We start from the raw sequence: 21,255 nt of genomic DNA, 5'->3' as shown, positions 1-21,255 counted from the left end.
TTGACTTGGTTGAAATGGATAATCTAGAATGTTATTTGTTAAAGTTAGATCAGGAAAAGGCTTTTGACAGGGTTGGGCATGAATATCTTTTTTCGGTTTTACAAAAATTTGGTTTTGGGGAGAGATTTATATCTTGGATAAAAATCTTTTATACAGATATTTTTAGTACTGTCAAGTGCAATGGTTTCCTATCCAAATATTTTCCATTGGCAAACTCTGTTAAACAAGGTTGCCCAATATCTGCTTTATTGTATGTTTTAGTTGCTGAACCTTTAAGTATAATGATCAAAAGGAATGATAGGATTCAAGGTATTAACATTCCTGTTGTGAATATTGAAGAAAAAATATTTTCACATGCTGATGACACTACATTGATATTGTCTGACAAAAATTCAGTAACTGAATCATTTAATGTTTTACAATTGTATGAACAAGCATCTGGGGCAAAATTAAATAAAGATAAATCTGAAATTTTGGCATTGGGTACTGGAAAAATATCAAAAAATGATTTAGATGCTTGGAAAATTAAAGAGTGTGATGGGGTTTTACAGCTTTTAGGCATATGGATTGGCAAGGATAAAAAGTTATGTGATAGTCTGAATTGGGAATGCAAAGTGCAGTCTATTTCAAAAATACTGAATCTTTGGAAAATGAGACAATTGTCAATACATGGTAGAGTACTGTGATAAATACTCTTTTAATGAGCAAACTTTGGTATACTCTGATGGTAGTTAATATACCAGAAAAATACTATTTAGATATCAAGAAATTGTGCATCGGGTTTTTGTGGAATGATAAACCATCTTTGGTTGCTTATGATGTTGTTATTAATAGAATACTAGATGGAGGTTTGAACTTTCCAGAAATTTTACATAAGATGTATGCTTTTAGACTTAAATTTTTAAGTCGTTTGTTAGATGTAGAGTATTGTGCTGTTTGGAAGCATCTTTGTACTTATTTCTTTTCCAAAGTACAAGATATGAAACTTGGTATTGAGATTTTGTTCTGTGAATTTAAGCAGAGAAAGTTGGGGAGTTTACCTGATTTTTATAAATGTATGCTGTTTGCTTGGGAAAAGATACGTGATTATATTGAAATTGATATCAATTTGAATAATGTATTTGACCTGCCTCTGTTCAATAATCCTTTGATTACTAATAATGGTAATATGCTGTATATCAAGACTTTTATAGATGCAGGCATTATTAAAGTGAAAGATTTAGCATTTGAATGTAAAAAGGGATTCATGAGAGATGATTTTGTTCAAGATATTGTTTCTGAAAAGTTTCCACAGGTATCTGCTGCTAAGATTATTAAGGTAGTACAATGTATAAAACAATGTATTCCTGATGAATGTAAAATTTTAGTAGAAAATAATGAAAATGGTCGTAGAAATCTCAGTTTGAATATAGAATGTAATGTTAATAATAGAAAGTACTCTTTTCCTAGTACAACAAAGTTTTTTTATTCTATGTTGTTGAAATCATTATCAAAAGAACCAAATGCTGTCAAATATTGGTGTGAGATGTGTTCTGATTTTGATACTCAAAAAGTCCAAACAATTTTGAACTTTCCATTTTTATCAAGTGATTGGATTGAGTTATCATTTAAAATATTTCATAGAGTTTTATTTACTAAGGAGAGGTTATTGAGATGTCGCATTACTGATGATTCATTGTGTCCAGTTTGTGATGATATGCATGAGGACTTAGAACATCTTATAATTTCGTGTAGATGCTTGACTCGATTCAATGACTTTTTTAAAGACTTTTTACATAATATATTGTGTAATAGTTCAGCTAGCTTTATCAATATGTTAGACTTTAATTTTCTATGTTATTTCGGTCTACTCAAGAAAGATAAAAAAGTAAACTTTTATTTTGTTAATACTGCTTTATCTGTTAGAAGGTTTTGTGTTGTAAAGAGAAGAAATTTAGTCATGAAAGATGAGAAAGTTTTGCACATTATTTCTTATTTTAAATCTGTTCTTCAAAAGCATGTTAATTATGCTTACATGTATTATATACAGAAAAAGAACTTTTCTTTGTTTCAAAAATATTACTTGAATGACAATCCTGTTCTGCGCATCTCTGATGATAATGTTGTGATAGACTTTTAAATATACTTATTCATATATATACTGTCAATGTAATTTAAGGACAATTTGTGATCTGTGATATGTGAATTATTGGGAGACTAGCCCAATAATTCTTTTATATGATGTTTTACTGTGAATAAAATTTTATCAAGATAAAAAAAAAGAAAAGAGAGCCAGTCTAGTAAACTGGAGGTCGCGAGTTCGAATCTCGCTGGAGCCTTTTTCTCAGTTGAAATCATTGTTCACATCTTTTTTTCCCCTATTTTGACGCTTAATTGGCTACAATTAGCAGATTGTAGAAAGTAAACTTTACATTTATTCCAAATAAAGCATAAGAAATCATCAACTTGTGGAACAAGTTATTAAATGCGACGTCAATGACGTATAAAGAACATCTACATTCTACTATTTTTTTCTTTAAAATGATTCGGTGATCTTTCTGATGAGTAGATATCTTCAAAACAAGTACATGTATGTATATGCACATATCACCTTTTCTATTAAAATCAATGCATCAATACTATACAACAGTGTAGATCTATACACAAAGGCAGACATAAATGTATTGTGTGTTCATTTTGTGAATCTGAACTTGTAATATTGGAAAGTTGGTGTATATGATTAAAGGTTGTTTCTATTGTATTCCATTGTCATATTGCTATACTTTTCCTATTTTTTTGCTGAACAAGACTACCTCTAAATACGGTAATTTCCTACTCATTATTGTCGACGGCTCCATAGCTCAGTTGGTTAGAGCGCCAGTCTCGGACCAGTCGAGTATGCCCAAGATGTCGGACGCCTTTTTGTCAGTGCTGATAGAAAATGTGATTATTTGTCGGATTTCCGTGTTTTGGATTGGATTTACCAGCCATTACTTGTGTATTTAGGACATTGTTTCACTAAACGTAAGTCAGATTGACAATTTGATGTATTATAAGCGTTTTTATACTGATTGTGCTTATTCTTCATTTCCCGTTGAGGGTCTGCATGGGAGGTAGAGCTTCATTGGAAATTATGGAAAATCTCCCAAAAACGTTGTTAGCTTTGGTGAATATTGTTAGTGAACAATACAGTGAATTTTCATGGTCTTCTGTTGAACAGAATGGAAAAATTCGAATTAGCTTAACTTGGACAAACAATCAACCGAAGCGACACAAATCCAAGTCTACACGTAGTCGTGATCAAAGACGGTTTGATGAATTTATTGCGGCCAAAAATAGCGTCGGTGAAAACATAAAAGATCAGACATTGTCAAGTGATACTGGTTCTTCCGATGATGATTCCGAATCATCTGACAAACAATCGGACTGGGATATGGAGATATCTGTCGCAGATAAATTAGAGAAAACCCCGTGTGGATCCTCGCGTAAGGTAATTAAATCACCGGTTGAACCAAATAAAGAAAAGCAGTCAAGCAAGAAAGGTAGCGGTGGACAATCGATTACTGATAATGCGTGTATAAAGAAGACTATTCATAAACCTGTTGAACCACCTCGGCAAGATTTAAGTAGATCAAAAGTGAATACCGGTACACAAAAAAGGAAAACAGACAATACACAACCAATTGTTCAAATACCGCTTTCATTGGACAAAATTGTTATCAAATTTTGTACTGGTAGTATTGGCGTTTTATTAGCATTTTTGCCAGGAACGATGAACATTCTTCATCACTGTTTAACAGACGATGAAACTATTATTATTGACCGCTCCGTCCATCACTGGAAATATTTTAAGAAAAATATTGAAGAAGATTTTAATGATGTACGGCAAACTAAATTTTACAGTGATATAGTGAAAGAAGGAATTCAAAAGATGGAATATTTTTTGAAGAGTCAATAGACCCTTATTTGTATGAGAGTGCCTTTGAATTGTGGATTGTTTGAGTTTAATCATATTTTGTTAAAACTTTATACCAAAGTTGATATAAAGGCGTGGAGGTCCAGCCTTTTTACATAACTTTTGGACAAGAGATTTAATTGATATATTGTTAAATTAAAATAATCCTCTTTTCTTGAAGTCATGCTTGTTTTTACCTTTTACGAAAAATGTTGAAAAATAACTAAAAAATATGCGAACATATTTAAACTGTTGTAAGAAAGTGTAGATGATATGAGCAGACATTTGTATGTTTAATGTATTCTTTCAGGATTGCATGAAAAATAGACAATTGTGAATGTGATTGTATTCAGCCTGGATTGTAATACGGACAATTGAGAATTAATGTTTTAGTGAACAAAATATTGATGTAAAAATCTGTGATATATATTTGATGATTGATAATATAAAGATAAAAAAAAAAAAGAGCGCCAGTCTAGTAAACTGGAGGTCGCGAGTTCGAATCTCGCTGGAGCCTTTTTCTCACTTGAAATCATTGTTCACATCTTTTTTTCCCCTATTTTGACGCTTAATTGGCTGCAATTAGCAGATTGTAGAAAATAAACTTTACATTTATTCCAAATAAAGCATAAGAAATCATCAACTTGTGGAACAAGTTATTAAATGCGACATCAATTACGTATAAAGAACATCTACATTCTACTATTTTTTTCTTTAAAATGATTCGGTGATCTTTCTGATGAGTAGATATCTTCAAAACTAGTACATGTATGTATATGCACATATCACCTTTTCTATTAAAATCAATGCATCAATACTATACAACAGTGTAGATCTATACACAAAGGCAGACATAAATGTATTGTGTGTTCATTTTGTGAATCTGAACTTGTAATATTGGAAAGTTGGTGTATATGATTAAAGGTTGTTTCTGTTGTATTCCATTTTCATATTACTATACTTTTCCTATTTTTTGCTGAACAAGACTACCTCTAAATACGGTAATTTCCTACTCATTATTGTCGATGGCTCCATAGTTCAGTTGGTTAGAGCGCCAGTCTAGTAAACTGGAGGTCGCGAGTTCGAATCTCGCTGGAGCCTTTTTGTCAGTTGAAATCATTGTTCACTTCCTTTTTTCCCCTATTTTGACGCTTAATAGGCTACAACTAGCAGATTCTAGAAAATAAACTTTACATTTATTCCAAATAAAGCATAAGAAATCATCAACTTGTGGAACAAGTTATTAAATGCGACGTCAATGACGTATAAAGAACATCTACATTCTACTATTTTTTCTTTAAAATGATTCGGTGATCTTTCTGATGAGTAGATATCTTCAAAACAAGTACATGTATGTATATGCACATATCACCTTTTCTATTAAAATCAATGCATCAATACTATACAACAGTGTAGATCTATACACAAAGGCAGACATAAATGTATTGTGTGTTCATTTTGTGAATCTGAACTTGTAATATTGGAAATTTGGTGTATATGATTAAAGGTTGTTTCTGTTGTATTCCTTTTTCATATTACTATACTTTTCCTATTTTTTGCTGAACAAGACTACCTCTAAATACGGTAATTTCCTACTCATTATTGTCGACGGCTCCATAGCTCAGTTGGTTAGAGCGCCAGTCTAGTTGGTGGAGGAGTCGAACGCACCCAAGATGTCAGACGTGTTTTGTTACAGTGTTCTTAATGTTTGTGGAATTAGTTAGATTATCAGTTTTGGAATGGATTTTCCAGCCGAAATATAGTGATATGATGGACATAGTTACACAAGTAGTAAGTTTCAGTTGACAAAATACGTATTTATATACAATTGACATTATCGTGATAGCTTCTGCCGTTTTTGATTTGATGGTCTTGTGGAAAATTGATTTATGAATTCAATGTTGAGAGATTAATTTATTTGAAAATGGATCGTCTACCGAAAACATTAACTTCTTTGTTGAAAATTGTAAATGAACAATATACTGATTTTAGCTGGACATCTACTGAGCAAAATGGAAGAATGAAAATATCTTTATTGTGGACAAATGGTGATAAATTAACGAAACGGAAATCTAATGCATCTAGAAAACGTGACCGGAAACGACTGAAGCAATTTGTAGAAAAGAAAAATTCAGAAAATAAAACATCTGAAAGCGAAGATGAATCGTTTATTGAAAGTGATACAGAAAGTGATATTCCATCTGAACCCACCGATGCGTTAATGGACGTGATCGACAGTGTTCCGTGCAGCGCCTCATTGACGGTAAATACAAACAAAGGAAAGCAGTCAAGTGAAGAGAATAACCAATTGCGAACCGAGAGTGTGAAACATGTTAACGGAAATTCAAATGCCGCAGGGAAAATATGTATAAGTGAACATTCGAATACACAGAATATGTTAACTAAATCTCATGACGTTGTGAATACAGAAAATATTTCGAACACTGAAGAGAAATCAAAATCTCGACAGACACCAGTTCTAGATAAAATTGTTATCAAAACTTCGTTGAGTATGTGTAGCGCAACACTATTAACGTTGATCCCAATGATTAATTTAATCATGTCCTACTCATTGGGAAAGGAAGAGGACATTCATTATTTCGGTCCAGGAACAAAGCGGTACACGTACGCTTTGCACAATATTGAAAACGATTTTGATGATGTTAGGAAAACTAAATACATGAATAGTGATATAGCTAGTGCAATTGAGAAAATGGCAATTGTTGCCCGCAGGAAAATAGAGATATGGTTAAACTAGGTCTTATTTGATTTTTAAAATGTATGATAAAGTTTGAATGTATGGAAAATGTTTTGAAATATTTTTTTTTTTTACATTTTTTGCATGCCAATGTTTTAAAGCAGTATGGAATGGATAGCCAGCCGGAATCTTTAATATTTGGATATGAAATTGTGTAATGTATTTCAATTACCTTTTCACTTGTTTTTACATTTTACCTAAAATTTAAAAAAAAAGAAAATAAAAATGTGCATGAATACAGTGAAAGAGTACAACTGTGATATCGCTTGTGCGTACATGATTGTGAATAAAAATATATTAAATGTATGAATATAAAAATTTTGTAGGTATTGCGAAAATGGACAATTGTGGTGACTTTGTTTTCTATGCGTATGTAATTGACATATATGATATAACTAATCAATATGATAATAGTATGTCTATGAGAATATTAATAACAATATCTCTTTGATTTGTAAATGTTTTTCTGTTAATAAAATTTTATCAAGATAAAAAAGAGCGCCAGTCTAGTAAACTGGACGTCGCGAGTTCGAATCTCGCTGGAGCCTTTTTCTCAGTTGAAATCATTGTTCACATCTTTTTTTCCCCTATTTTGACGCTTAATTGGCTACAATTAGCAGATTGTAGAAAATAAACTTTACATTTATTCCAAATAAAGCATAAGAAATCATCAACTTGTGGAACAAGTTATTAAATGCGACGTCAATGACGTATAAAGAACATCTACATTCTACTATTTTTTCTTTAAAATGATTCGGTGATCTTTCTGATGAGTAGATATCTTCAAAACAAGTACATGTATGTATATGCACATATCACCTTTTCTATTAAAATCAATGCATCAATACTATACAACAGTGTAGATCTATACACAAAGGCAGACATAAATGTATTGTGTGTTCATTTTGTGAATCTGAACCTATAATATTGGAAAGTTGGTGTTTATGATTAAAGGTTGTTTCTGTTGTATTCCATTTTCATATTACTATACTTTTCCTATTTTTTGCTGAACAAGACTACCTCTAAATACGGTAATTTCCTACTCATTATTGTCGACGGCTCCATAGCTCAGTTGGTTAGAGCGCCAGTCTAGAAAAGGCAGACATAAGACATGAATATTTATTTTCTGTCTTGCAGAAATTTGGATTTGGGGAGAAATTTATTTCTTGGATAAAAATATTTTATACTGACATTTTCAGCACTGTCAAGTGTAATGGATTCCTGTCCAAATATTTTCAATTAAAGAACTCTGTAAAGCAAGGCTGTCCTATATCAGCTTTATTATATGTATTAGTAGCTGAACCATTGAGTACAATGATTAAAAAGAATAGTAGTATTAGAGGTTTGAATATTCCTAATACAAACGTTGAAGAAAAGATTTTTTCACATGCTGATGACACTACTTTAATTTTGTCTGACAAAAATTCAGTAGATGAAGCCTTTAGAGTTTTACATTTGTATGAACAAGCATCTGGGGCAAAATTAAATAAGGATAAATCAGAAATTTTGGCATTGGGAACTGGAACTATTTCAAAACATGAATTAGATGCTTGGAGTATTAGAGAGTGTGATGGGGTTTTACAGCTTTTAGGCATATGGATTGGTAAGGATAAATCTCTTTGTGATAGTTTGAATTGGGATTGCAAAGTACAATCTATTTTGAAGCTATTGAATTTTTGGAAAATGAGACACTTATCAATACATGGTAGATTAACTGTAATAAATACTTTATTGATGAGTAAACTTTGGTATACTCTTATGGTTGTTAATATACCAGAAAAACATTATTTAGAAATTAAGAAGATATGTATTGATTTTTTGTGGAATGATAAACCATCTCTAGTTGCATATGATGTAATAACTAATAAGGTGTTAGATGGTGGTTTAAATTTTCCTGAAATTTTTCATAAAATGTATGCATTTAGACTAAAGTTTTTGCAGAGGCTATTAGATATGGATTATAATGCTGTTTGGAAAGTTACATGTCTTTATTTCTTTTCTAAATACAAGGAATGAATCTTGGTGTTGAATTATTGTATTGCGATTTTACTCATAGACAATTAGGATGTTTGCCTGATTTTTATAAATGTATGTTGTATGCATGGGGGAAGATACGTCATTGTATGGAAATAGAAATTAATGTGACTAACGTTTTTGATATTCCTCTCTTCTGTAATCCAATGATTGTGAATGGTGATAGTATGTTATATATGAGAACATTTATAGAAGCAGGTATTATCAAGATTAAGGACTTAGCTTATGAATGCAAGAGAGGTTTTATGAAGGACACTTATATTCAAGATATTGTATCTCAAAAGTTCCCTGATGTTTCCGTTGATAAAATTATTAAAGTAGTGAAATGTATTAAGCAATGTATTCCACAAGATTATGTAGTTTTAGTTGAAGAAAATGCAAACACTTGTAAAGCAACTGTTTTAAATATAATTTACAGCGTTAATGGTAGAAAGTATGCTTTACCTAATACAACAAGATCATTTTATGATATACTGTTAAAGACATTAACAAGAGAACCTAATTCTGTAAAATACTGGTGTGAAATATTTTCAGATTTTGATGTTCAAAAAGTACAAAAAGTTTTGAACTTTTCATTTTTACAAAGTGATTGGATTGAGTCATCATTCAAAATTTTCCATAGAGTTTTCTTCACTAAGGAGAGACTGATGAGATGCCAAATTACTGTTGATTCTATGTGTCCAGTTTGCGAAGATGTGCATGAAGACTTGGAGCACTTGATCATTGTGTGTAGATGTTTGACTCAGTTCAATGACTTTTTTAAAGATTTCCTACATAACATTCTGTGTAATAGTTCTACTAGCTTTGTCAATACTCTAGATTTCAAATATATATGTTACTTTGGTCTAGTCAAGAAGGATAAAAATATAAACTTATACTTTGTGAATACAGTTTTATGTGCTAGAAGATTCTGTGTAGTAAAGAGGAGAAATATCTCTATGAAGGATGATCATTTGATAGACATAGTGCCATATTTTAAAAATGTTCTGCAAAAACATGTGAGTTATGCATACTTGTATTATAAACAGAAGAAGTGCATGTATTTATTTGAAAAGTATTATTTAAACAAAAATCCTGTACTAAGGATACGTAATGATGAAGTACATATTGAGTTTTAATTGAGATCTGTTGTTAATAATTGTTACAATTCTAACCAACACTGTGATAATATGAATTAATGGGAGACTAGCCCAATAATTCTTTTATGAATGTATTTATTTGAATAAAATTTTATCAAAATAAAAAAAAAAGAGCGCCAGTCTAGTAAACTGGAGGTCGCGAGTTCGAATCTCGCTGGAGCCTTTTTCTCAGTTGAAATCATTGTTCACATCTTTTTTTTCCCCTATTTTGACGCTTAATTGGCTACAATTAGCAGATTGTAGAAAATAAACTTTACATTTATTCCAAATAAAGCATAAGAAATCATCAACTTGTGGAACAAGTTATTAAATGCGACGTCAATGACGTATAAAGAACATCTACATTCTACTATTTTTTCTTTAAAATGATTCGGTGATCTTTCTGATGAGTAGATATCTTCAAAACAAGTACATGTATGTATATGCACATATCACCTTTTCTATTAAAATCAATGCATCAATACTATACAACAGTGTAGATCTATACACAAAGGCAGACATAAATGTATTGTGTGTTCATTTTGTGAATCTGAACTTGTAATATTGGAAAGTTGGTGTATATGATTAAAGGTTGTTTCTGTTGTATTCCATTTTCATATTACTATACTTTTCCTATTTTTTGCTGAACAAGACTACCTCTAAATACGGTAATTTCCTACTCATTATTGTCGACGGCTCCATAGCTCAGTTGGTTAGAGCGCCAGTCTAGTAAACTGGAGGTCGCGAGTTCGAATCTCGCTGGAGCCTTTTTCTCACTTGAAATCATTGTTCACATCTTTTTTTTCCCCTATTTTGACGCTTAATTGGCTACAATTAGCAGATTGTAGAAAATAAACTTTACATTTATTCCAAATAAAGCATAAGAAATCATCAACTTGTGGAACAAGTTATTAAATGCGACGTCAATGACGTATAAAGAACATCTACATTCTACTATTTTTTCTTTAAAATGATTCGGTGATCTTTCTGATGAGTAGATATCTTCAAAACAAGTACATGTATGTATATGCACATATCACCTTTTCTATTAAAATCAATGCATCAATACTATACAACAGTGTAGATCTATACACAAAGGCAGACATAAATGTATTGTGTGTTCATTTTGTGAATCTGAACTTGTAATATTGGAAAGTTGGTGTATATGATTAAAGGTTGTTTCTGTTGTATTCCATTTTCATATTACTATACTTTTCCTATTTTTTGCTGAACAAGACTACCTCTAAATACGGTAATTTCCTACTCATTATTGTCGACGGCTCCATAGCTCAGTTGGTTAGAGCGCCAGTCTAGTAAACTGGAGGTCGCGAGTTCGAATCTCGCTGGAGCCTTTTTCTCACTTGAAATCATTGTTCACATCTTTTTTTTCCCCTATTTTGACGCTTAATTGGCTACAATTAGCAGATTGTAGAAAATAAACTTTACATTTATTCCAAATAAAGCATAAGAAATCATCAACTTGTGGCTATTGAAGGTGATAAAAATTCTAAGTATTTTTTAGAGCTTGAAAAATATAAGCAAAAAAGTAATGCTATCAAAGAGTTGAAAACAAAAGAAGGTATCATTGTAAATACAACTGAACAAATTTTAGAAGAAGTGAGGTCCTTTTATGAGGAGTTGTATTCCTGTACGCACATTAACAAGAATAGCGCACATGAGATTTTAGATTTTATTACCAAAAAAGTTCCGGAAAATGATATGGAAAATTTAGAAGCTGATTTTACTTGCGACGAACTTAAAACGGCACTATTTAGTATGACAAAAAATAAATCGCCGGGTCCGGATGGTTTAACTGCGGAATTTTTTTGCAGGTTTTATCATTTGTTTGAAAATATTTTTATGAAAATATTTAGTATTATTCAAGAAGAGCAGATTATGACTAGATCAATGAGACATGGGGTTATAACCTTAATCTATAAAAACAGAGGTGATAAAAATTCATTAAAGAATTTCAGACCGATTTCTTTATTATGCGTTGATTACAAAATAATGGCTCGCATCATGTCGAACCGACTAAAATTCGTTCTGCCTAAATTAATATCGAATAGCCAAACGTGTTGTATTTTAGGTCGTGATATTGCTGATACGACTTCGAGTATTCGAGATCTGATAGAAATAATTGAAAACGATAATTTAGAAGCATATCTGATCAAAGTAGACCAAGAGAAAGCCTTTGATAAAGTTGATCATGATTACCTTTTTCTTGTTTTACAGAAATTTGGCTTTGGTCCAAAATTTATAGAGTGGATTAAAATATTTTACAAAAATGTTAACAGCAGTGTCAAATGCAATGGCTTCTTGACCAAGTATGTTAAGCTTAAAAATTCTATAAAACAAGGATGTCCGCTTTCCGCGTTATTGTACGTTATCGCCGCAGAACCACTAGGACAAGCCATAGCAAAAAATCAAACTATACGAGGAGTAACAATTCCGAAATCTGAAAGAGAAGCGCGAATATTTCAACACGCAGATGACACGAATATTTTCACAAGTGACAAAAACTCGATAGATGAAGTTTTCAATGTTTTGAAACTTTATAGTGATGCGTCCGGTGCGAAAATCAACAAGCAAAAATCAGAAATTATGTGTCTCGGGTCCGGAACATTATCTGATAACGAGCTAAATAAATTAGAAATACAAAGATGTGAAGATGTTACAAAAGTGCTAGGCATTTACGTTGGTAAAAACCGAAATGCGTGTGACGACCTCAACTGGAGAGACAAGCTTAAGAAAATAAAAACTATTTTATTTTTCTGGCTAAAACGAGATTTAACATTACCCGGTCGAGCCACGGTTTTGACATCGTTAATTATATCACGGTTTTACTATACTCTCACAGTTTGTCCGCTACCGGAATATGTAAAAAATGAACTTCGAGTAGCCGTCATGAAGTTTCTGTGGCAAAACAAAGCGCATTTAGTGAAATATCAAACTATAGTTGGTGAAAAACTTTCCGGTGGGTTAAATATTCCTGATATTTTTATAAAGATGCAAGCATTCCGGATAAAATTTCTCCGGAAATATTTAGATCCTGATTGTACATCCATTTGGAAAGTAACACTAGATTATTTTATTTTCAAAATTGATCACATGAATCTTAAGCAGAATATTGTGTACACATTTTTGAATTCTGCTCAGCTGAAAAGGTTGCCTCTTTATTATCAGGAGATGTTTGCAGCTTTTTACAGAATAAAATCCAAGTTGAAATTTCAAATTGAAGTTCAACATGCCTACAGTAATCCGATATTTTGTAACCCGAAAATAACACACAACGGTAAGATGCTTCTTTTTGACGACTTTGCACAAGCCGGTTTGATTCAAATTAAGGATGTGTGTTATGAATTCATTCCTGGATTTTTCACTTCTGATGCGATAGTAGAAATTATCCATCGTAGATTTCCGGACGAAAAACCATACACAATCGAATCCGCTTTTAACAAGATATTGCGTTGTATTCCTGACGAATGGAAAATATTGCTCCGACATAACAATCCGGTCAATGCTAATTGCGTCCCACAAATAATGCTTTGCTTTGAAAATAATGCAGAAATTCCATTATTAACGGCTGTAACAAAACAAATATACAAACTCTTCATGTCTACTTTCTTTGAAAAACCGACCTCCGAGTTAAAGTGGGCGGAGAAATTTCCATCGATCAATTTTAGACAAGTGTACTCAGTAGCCAATCAGGTGGGACTTTGTCCAGATCTTCATTGTTTGAATTATAGGCTGGTTAATAGAGCAATTTTCACACTTGATAAACTGTCTAAATTTAGTCAGGTAGATACCAATACATGTAAAGCGTGCGGGTATTGTACTGAGGATTTAGCACACCTGTTTATTTTTTGTACGAAATTAAAATCAGTACATGATTACCTGAAAGATTTATTACATAACATATTTATTAATGTCCCACCTGATATTGTAAACATGATCAACTATGACGAACTGATATATTTTGGCTATTTGAGGTCTTCCAACATAGTAAATGTTCATTTTTTGAACTTTTTATTAAGTATTGCTAGATTGTGCATTTTTAAAGTTAGGAATATTCTCGTTTTTAAAGGTAAAAACTTGGATACTTTACGTTTATTTAAGTACACAATGCAGAAGTATGTAGAGTACGCATATTCATTTTATAAGATGAAAAATCAAATGTGGTTTTTTGAAAAATATTTTTTACGAAACAACACACTATTGAAAATACAGAATGATAAGGTAGTTTTATTTCTGTAGCTACTGGGGAGGTAGACTTCAGTCTGGCAGTTTTTGGGTTCTAATTATTTAAATTTTAGTTGGTACATTAGTCATTGCCCTGCACGGAATTTGCTTATTTACTGGTCGGTAGAGAGGCGCTTGCCACCTATCGTTAGGTTCGACTAAGTCTGGTGCGGGCCGATGGTGATATACTTTGTTGCATTTAGTTGATTGGTAGTCGTTGTCTTTTATCTACACAGTGTACAGTAAACAAAATGGATAACTTTACAATTTACACATACACGTACATGAATAGTATGAACACATAGAAATGACGTTAATAGTTACTCTGGGACTGTAGGTTATATCTATTTTCCCTCTAACCAATTGAATGAATGCAATGATACTTATGCAAATGTGGTCACGAATGATTACATAAGGCTGTGAAAACATCGAAAATTCTATCAGTAGTTTATTTCGGGCTATAACATGTGAAAATGACTTTTGTTGGTTTGGCTTGCAGTGTTGTGTACCTCCTTTGTGGTTAATACATATTAAGAGTGGGCTTCAAAACTATTAATTTCGATGTTATTTAGAACATATGAAATATTTTCAATGGTGTGTTGTGATATTTTAAACACAGTACAAATGAGGTTTTCCATCTATTATTTACATTTGCACCAGGGTGACTAATGATAACACCCTTAAATATATTAAAGAGTATTTAAGTTAGCCGTGTATACACATTAAATTTACGAGTAAAATGTAACGGTACCATATGTAACTTTATGAGGGTGACTAATAATAACACCTGAAAGAATTCTAAAGGGTTTTAGTCATATATACATATTAAAAAAGGTGACTAATGATAACACCCCAAAACTTCTTAGAATCAGGGTGACAGTACAAGTCAAAATTGCCCGCTGCTATGGTTCAGTATACAAAGAAGAATAACTTAAGTAATTATGACTTTAATGAGACCACAGTTGTGATCTCCCCTGGATAGTGCATGCATATGGACAGGGTCTTCTATTGGTTCCGGATTATTTTTTTATATACAAAGAAACCAATAGACGGCACTGATAACTTCTGCACCCAACACTCAATACTATACAAGTAAATAAAGACATTGGATTAATTACATCAATGATGGAATCCCTCACAGATGTACAAGATAAGCTCCACATTATAGTATTTAATATTTAGCACTGTGATAGCGGATTTCGGGGATTGTCCGATTCCGTTTTTATTGTATTGTATGTATTATAATTTTAATAAATGATAAAAAAAAAAGAGCGCCAGTCTAGTAAACTGGAGGTCGCGAGTTCGAATCTCGCTGGAGCCTTTTTCTTAGTTGAAATCATTGTTCACATCTTTTTTTCCCCCTATTTTGACGCTTAATTGGCTACAATTAGCAGATTGTAGAAAATAAACTTTACATTTATTCCAAATAAAGCATAAGAAATCATCAACTTGTGGAACAAGTTATTAAATGCGACGTCAATGACGTATAAAGAACATCTACATTCTACTATTTTTTCTTTAAAATGATTCGGTGATCTTTCTGATGAGTAGATATCTTCAAAACAAGTACATGTATGTATATGCACATATCACCTTTTCTATTAAAATCAATGCATCAATACTATACAACAGTGTAGATCTATACACAAAGGCAGACATAAATGTATTGTGTGTTCATTTTGTAAATCTGAACTTGTAATATTGGAAAGTTGGTGTATATGATTAAAGGTTGTTTCTGTTGTATTCCATTTTCATATTACTATACTTTTCCTATTTTTTGCTGAACAAGACTACCTCTAAATACGGTAATTTCCTACTCATTATTGTCGACGGCTCCATAGCTCAGTTGGTTAGAGCGCCAGTCTAGTAAACTGGAGGTCGCGAGTTCGAATCTCGCTGGAGCCTTTTTCTTAGTTGAAATCATTGTTCACATCTTTTTTTCCCCCTATTTTGACGCTTAATTGGCTACAATTAGCAGATTGTAGAAAATAAACTTTACATTTATTCCAAATAAAGCATAAGAAATCATCAACTTGTGGAACAAGTTATTAAATGCGACGTCAATGACGTATAAAGAACATCTACATTCTACTATTTTTTCTTTAAAATGATTCGGTGATCTTTCTGATGAGTAGATATCTTCAAAACAAGTACATGTATGTATATGCACATATCACCTTTTCTATTAAAATCAATGCATCAATACTATACAACAGTGTAGATCTATACACAAAGGCAGACATAAATGTATTGTGTGTTCATTTTGTGAATCTGAACTTGTAATATTGGAAAGTTGGTGTATATGATTAAAGGTTGTTTCTGTTGTATTCCATTTTCATATTACTATACTTTTCCTATTTTTTGCTGAACAAGACTACCTCTAAATACGGTAATTTCCTACTCATTATTGTCGACGGCTCCATAGGTCAGTTGGTTAGAGCGCCAGTCTAGTAAACTGGAGGTCGCGAGTTCGAATCTCGCTGGAGCCTTTTTCTCACTTGAAATCATTGTTCACATCTTTTTTTCCCCTATTTTGACGCTTAATTGGCTGCAATTAGCAGATTGTAGAAAATAAACTTTACATTTATTCCAAATAAAGCATAAGAAATCATCAACTTGTGGAACAAGTTATTAAATGCGACGTCAATGACGTATAAAGAACATCTACATTCTACTATTTTTTCTTTAAAATGATTCGGTGATCTTTCTGATGAGTAGATATCTTCAAAACAAGTACATGTATGTATATGCACATATCACCTTTTCTATTAAAATCAATGCATCAATACTATACAACAGTGTAGATTTATACACAAAGGCAGACATAAATGTATTGTGTGTTCATTTTGTGAATCTGAACTTGTAATATTGGAAAGTTGGTGTATATGATTAAAGGTTGTTTCTGTTGTATTCCATTTTCATATTACTATACTTTTCCTATTTTTTGCTGAACAAGACTACCTCTAAATACGGTAATTTCCTACTCATTATTGTCGACGGCTCCATAGCTCAGTTGGTTAGAGCGCCAGTCTAGGGGGTCGGTTTTTGGATGCATCATCTGTAGGATGTAAACATTGTGTCGTCCGAGAATTTTTCTTTGTTTGGTGAGTTCTTCGCCGTATTTTTGTGTGTAAATATTTCCGGAACATTGTTAGATGATATTTGCTTTAAAGTGATAATAGTTTCCATATAAATATTCGTTTTATATCCCCTTTTCCTGCTTTTTCGTAGCAGGAAAAAGGGGGAGGAAAGGTGCGCTCGATTCGTTTCTTGAGATCCATCTAAGAACTAATGGCGAACTTTGAAAGAAGTGGACCAGAAAGGTCCAATAGAAAGTCTTTTAATGTTGAAAATGAATTTTCAAAGGAGAAAACTGTTTTAATGTCATGTGTACTTGAAGGTTCTGGGAAAGTAGAACCTGATTCAGTAATTGATGAAATTGATTTGAAATGTGGTAGAGGAAGTGTTATAGCATGTGTGCCAAAGACCGACAGTGGATATGAAGTTGTATTTAGAGAGAGGCAGATGATGGAACCAATTCTTGATGATTTATCAGTCAGTGGTAAAACATTTAAAGTGACTGATTTAGAATCCAGCTTCAGATATGTTTCAATACTCAACTTGAGTATGTATGTAACTGATGCTGAAATCATTGAAAGATTTTCAAAAATTGGAGTTGAAGTGGTGTCACCAATTAAAAAACATAAGATGAAGTCGAAAAACTATATTTATGATGGAACAAGAGTATTTAAGGCAAAATTTCCACCTAATATGAAATCCATCCCCTACTCGATGAAGTTTTCAGTGAATGAAAAAGAAACTGCATACTATCGTGTGATCCACAATATTCAAGTTAGAGTGTGCCATGGGTGTTTTAGCCCGGACCACATATATAAAGATTGTCCTGATTTCAAGTGTTTTGAGTGTGGCGAGCAAGGTCATATTAGTAGGAAATGCTTGAAAAATAAGTGTTCTTTCTGCTTTTACAAGAAGGAGAACTGTAAGTGTGAAACCTTGAGGAAGACAGGCGTGGGTAATTCATGTACAGAATTCCAAACTGATTCCTACTCAGGCATTTTTAAGGATCATGACATTCAACATTCAAGTGACAGAATGTTTCATACAGAAAATGATGATTCAAGTGATGTTTCTGAAGATGACGAATGGGCACAGAACACTAGAAGACGTGAAAATGTTGTCAGTAGTGTTCATTCCCGTTATCGTGATGATGTCAGTCATGTTGACACTAATGGCGATGCTACCCATACAACTGTGGAGGCGGTTGTTGAGCCGATAGCGAATGGTGATAATGGTGTTGCTAGCCATATCACAGATGATGTTCCGAATGGTGTTGCTGGTCAGTGTATTGATGAATGTGACGGTGCTAGTCACGATGGAGAGAATCATGAAGTGGATTGTGATGACGTTTCTGAGGTGTTAGATGATGTTTGTGACATGGTTCATGGTGTTGAAGATATTGTAAGTGGTGAAGATAAAGAAAAAGTAGAATCAGAAATCGATCATGACAATCTTACTAATAATGTAGATGTTAGCCATGTTAATTTGGTTGAATTTAATGATGTCTCTGGTGTATCTGAGAATAATGTTAAAGATATTGATCATATATCTAATATAGAAAATACTGCCTCCTCTCAGGATAAAATCAAAAGCCAGGGAGGAGTCAGCCATAGTACTTGTGATACTTTGGATGATTTTGAAATGGACACTCATTCATTGACAAGTGATTGTCAGTTGGCGAGTGGTGATGAGTTTACTGTTGTGGGTAAGAAAAAATCCTACTTGGGTATCAAAAGGCGAAATAAATTTCAGATTAAGCCTAATTTAAAGGCAGCTAGATTGTCAAATGTTAAAAATAAGTTAATGAAGTAACAATGGAGTGGAATGTGTCATTAGTTATGAACTTTTGTTTTGTGATGGCTACTTTTAACTTCATTAGCCTTAATTGTAATGGTTTGTGTGACAAAAATAAAAGGGATTGTATTTTTGCATTATGTATTGAAAGAAAATATGACATTGTTTGTTTACAGGAAACATTTTGGACTGATAAATTGTATGAGGATATTCAAATTGATAAAACTGTATGGGATGGTGAGATTTTTGCCAGTAATAGCATTTGTAATAGGAAAGGGGTTGCCATTCTTGTAAGTAAAAGGTTGAAAAATGTTTTTAAAGTTTGTGAGAGTGTATGTGGAAGATTAGTTCATATACAAGGTAAAATTCTTGACAAAAGTTTGGACATAATTAATTTGTATGCTCCAAATAATGTTAGTGAAAAGTGTAATTTTTTCAATGATTGTAAAAGTAAAATATATGGAGATGAATTTATTATAATAGCAGGTGATTATAATACCACTCTTTCCCCTTTAGACAAAAGTGGGAAAACTGTTTTTTATGCTGACAGATCTTTAAAATGTCTGACTGAATTGATAAAATGAAAAAGGTTTATCTGATGTATGGAGAGATAGAAATGTAGGTGTTAAAATCTAGAAAACAAGTTGTACAAAGTTTTTTAACTCAAAGTAGAATTGATTATTTTTTAGTTTCTTGTAATTTAAAACCATTTATAAAGAATGTTTTTTACAATGATACATCTTTCAGTGATCATTCTATTGTTAGTATGAAATTAGATTTTTCTGAAGTTGAAAAAGGACCTGGTGTTTGGATTTTTAACAAGTCCTTATTGAGTAATGATTTTTTTGTTGAAAAAATTAGAAATATCTTACTTGATGAAATTGGTTCAGATTTTTATTTTTCACATCCATTAATTTGGTGGGATAATTTGAAATATAAAATCAAGAAAACAAGTCAACTCTATGGTAAAGAAAAACAGAGAGACTTATATAGAGATTATTATAGAATACAGAATAAGTTACAAGAATTGTCAATAAAGGCTGCTTGTGGTAATGATATAGATCATGTCAAATATTTAGAGTTGAAAGAGGAACTTGAAAGTTTAGAAAAACATAGATGTAATGGTGCTGTTATAAGATCCAAATGTCAATATTCATTAGAAATTGATAAAAATACAACCTATTTTTTGAATTTAGAGAAACATAGACAGAATAGAAATATGATAAATGGTTTAAAAAATTGTGATGGTAATGTTGTCAGTGAAACTGCTGAAATTTTAGATGTTATTTATAGTTTTTATAAAAGGCTATTTTCTTGTGTACAAACTGATTATGAAGCAATTGATAAAATGTTAGATTGTATTAACGTCAATGTTGACGTTTGTGATGTTGAAAAATGTGATGAGGAAATTAATATTGAAGAAATAAAAACCTCTATAAAAGGTATGAAACAAGGAAAAACACCTGGTCCTGATGGACTCACGGTGGAGTTTTATTTATATTTTTTTAATGAGTTGAAAGATGTTTTGAAATATATTTATGATACAGTTGAAGAAAATAAAGTTTTATCTAGGTCTATGAGGTATGGAATGATTAACCTAATTTATAAAAATAGAGGTGACAAAACTGACTTGAAAAATTTTAGACCTATCAGTTTATTGAATGTAGATTATAAAATATTAGCAAGAGTCATGGCAAATATGTTTAAATTTGTACTTCCAAAGATTATTTCACCAACTCAGAGTTGTTGTATAATAGGTAAAGACATCTCTGATACTACTGTTACTGTAAGAGACATAATTGACTTGGTTGAAATGGATAATCTAGAATGTTATTTGTTAAAGTTAGATCAGGAAAAGGCTTTTGACAGGGTTGGGCATGAATATCTTTTTTCGGTTTTACAAAAATTTGGTTTTGGGGAGAGATTTATATCTTGGATAAAAATCTTTTATACAGATATTTTTAGTACTGTCAAGTGCAATGGTTTCCTATCCAAATATTTTCCATTGGCAAACTCTGTTAAACAAGGTTGCCCAATATCTGCTTTATTGTATGTTTTAGTTGCTGAACCTTTAAGTATAATGATCAAAAGGAATGATAGGATTCAAGGTATTAACATTCCTGTTGTGAATATTGAAGAAAATATACTTTCACATGCTGATGACACTACATTGATATTGTCTGATAAAAATTCAGTAACTGAATCATTTAATGTTTTACAATTGTATGAACAAGCATCTGGGGCAAAATTAAATAAAGATAAATCTGAAATTTTGGCATTGGGTACTGGAAAAATAT

General features: G+C 32.0%; 5 non-coding genes across 5 annotated transcripts; all 5 read left to right on the top strand.

The window, feature by feature from the left end:
* The first annotated feature begins 4,961 nt into the window (after positions 1-4,961).
* Trnat-agu (transfer RNA threonine (anticodon AGU)) lies at positions 4,962-5,035 on the top strand. The gene has a single exon. It is a non-coding gene; the product is annotated as a tRNA-Thr (tRNA).
* A 5,503-nt stretch (positions 5,036-10,538) lies between these two features.
* On the top strand, positions 10,539-10,612 carry Trnat-agu (transfer RNA threonine (anticodon AGU)). Its single transcript has one exon. It is a non-coding gene; the product is annotated as a tRNA-Thr (tRNA).
* Positions 10,613-11,122: 510 nt separating this feature from the next.
* Trnat-agu (transfer RNA threonine (anticodon AGU)) lies at positions 11,123-11,196 on the top strand. The gene has a single exon. It is a non-coding gene; the product is annotated as a tRNA-Thr (tRNA).
* A 4,721-nt stretch (positions 11,197-15,917) lies between these two features.
* On the top strand, positions 15,918-15,991 carry Trnat-agu (transfer RNA threonine (anticodon AGU)). Its single transcript has one exon. It is a non-coding gene; the product is annotated as a tRNA-Thr (tRNA).
* A 510-nt stretch (positions 15,992-16,501) lies between these two features.
* Positions 16,502-16,575, top strand: Trnat-agu (transfer RNA threonine (anticodon AGU)). The gene has a single exon. It is a non-coding gene; the product is annotated as a tRNA-Thr (tRNA).
* The last annotated feature ends 4,680 nt before the right edge of the window (positions 16,576-21,255 follow it).

Source organism: Perna viridis, chromosome 5 (genome assembly GCF_037379345.1).
Source record: "Perna viridis isolate PV_CMFRI_1.1 ecotype Kerala chromosome 5, ASM3737934v1, whole genome shotgun sequence".
Taxonomy (NCBI): domain Eukaryota; kingdom Metazoa; phylum Mollusca; class Bivalvia; order Mytilida; family Mytilidae; genus Perna; species Perna viridis.
The sequence above is the reverse complement of the archived record's forward strand: the minus strand, read 5'-3'. Positions and strand labels throughout refer to the sequence as shown.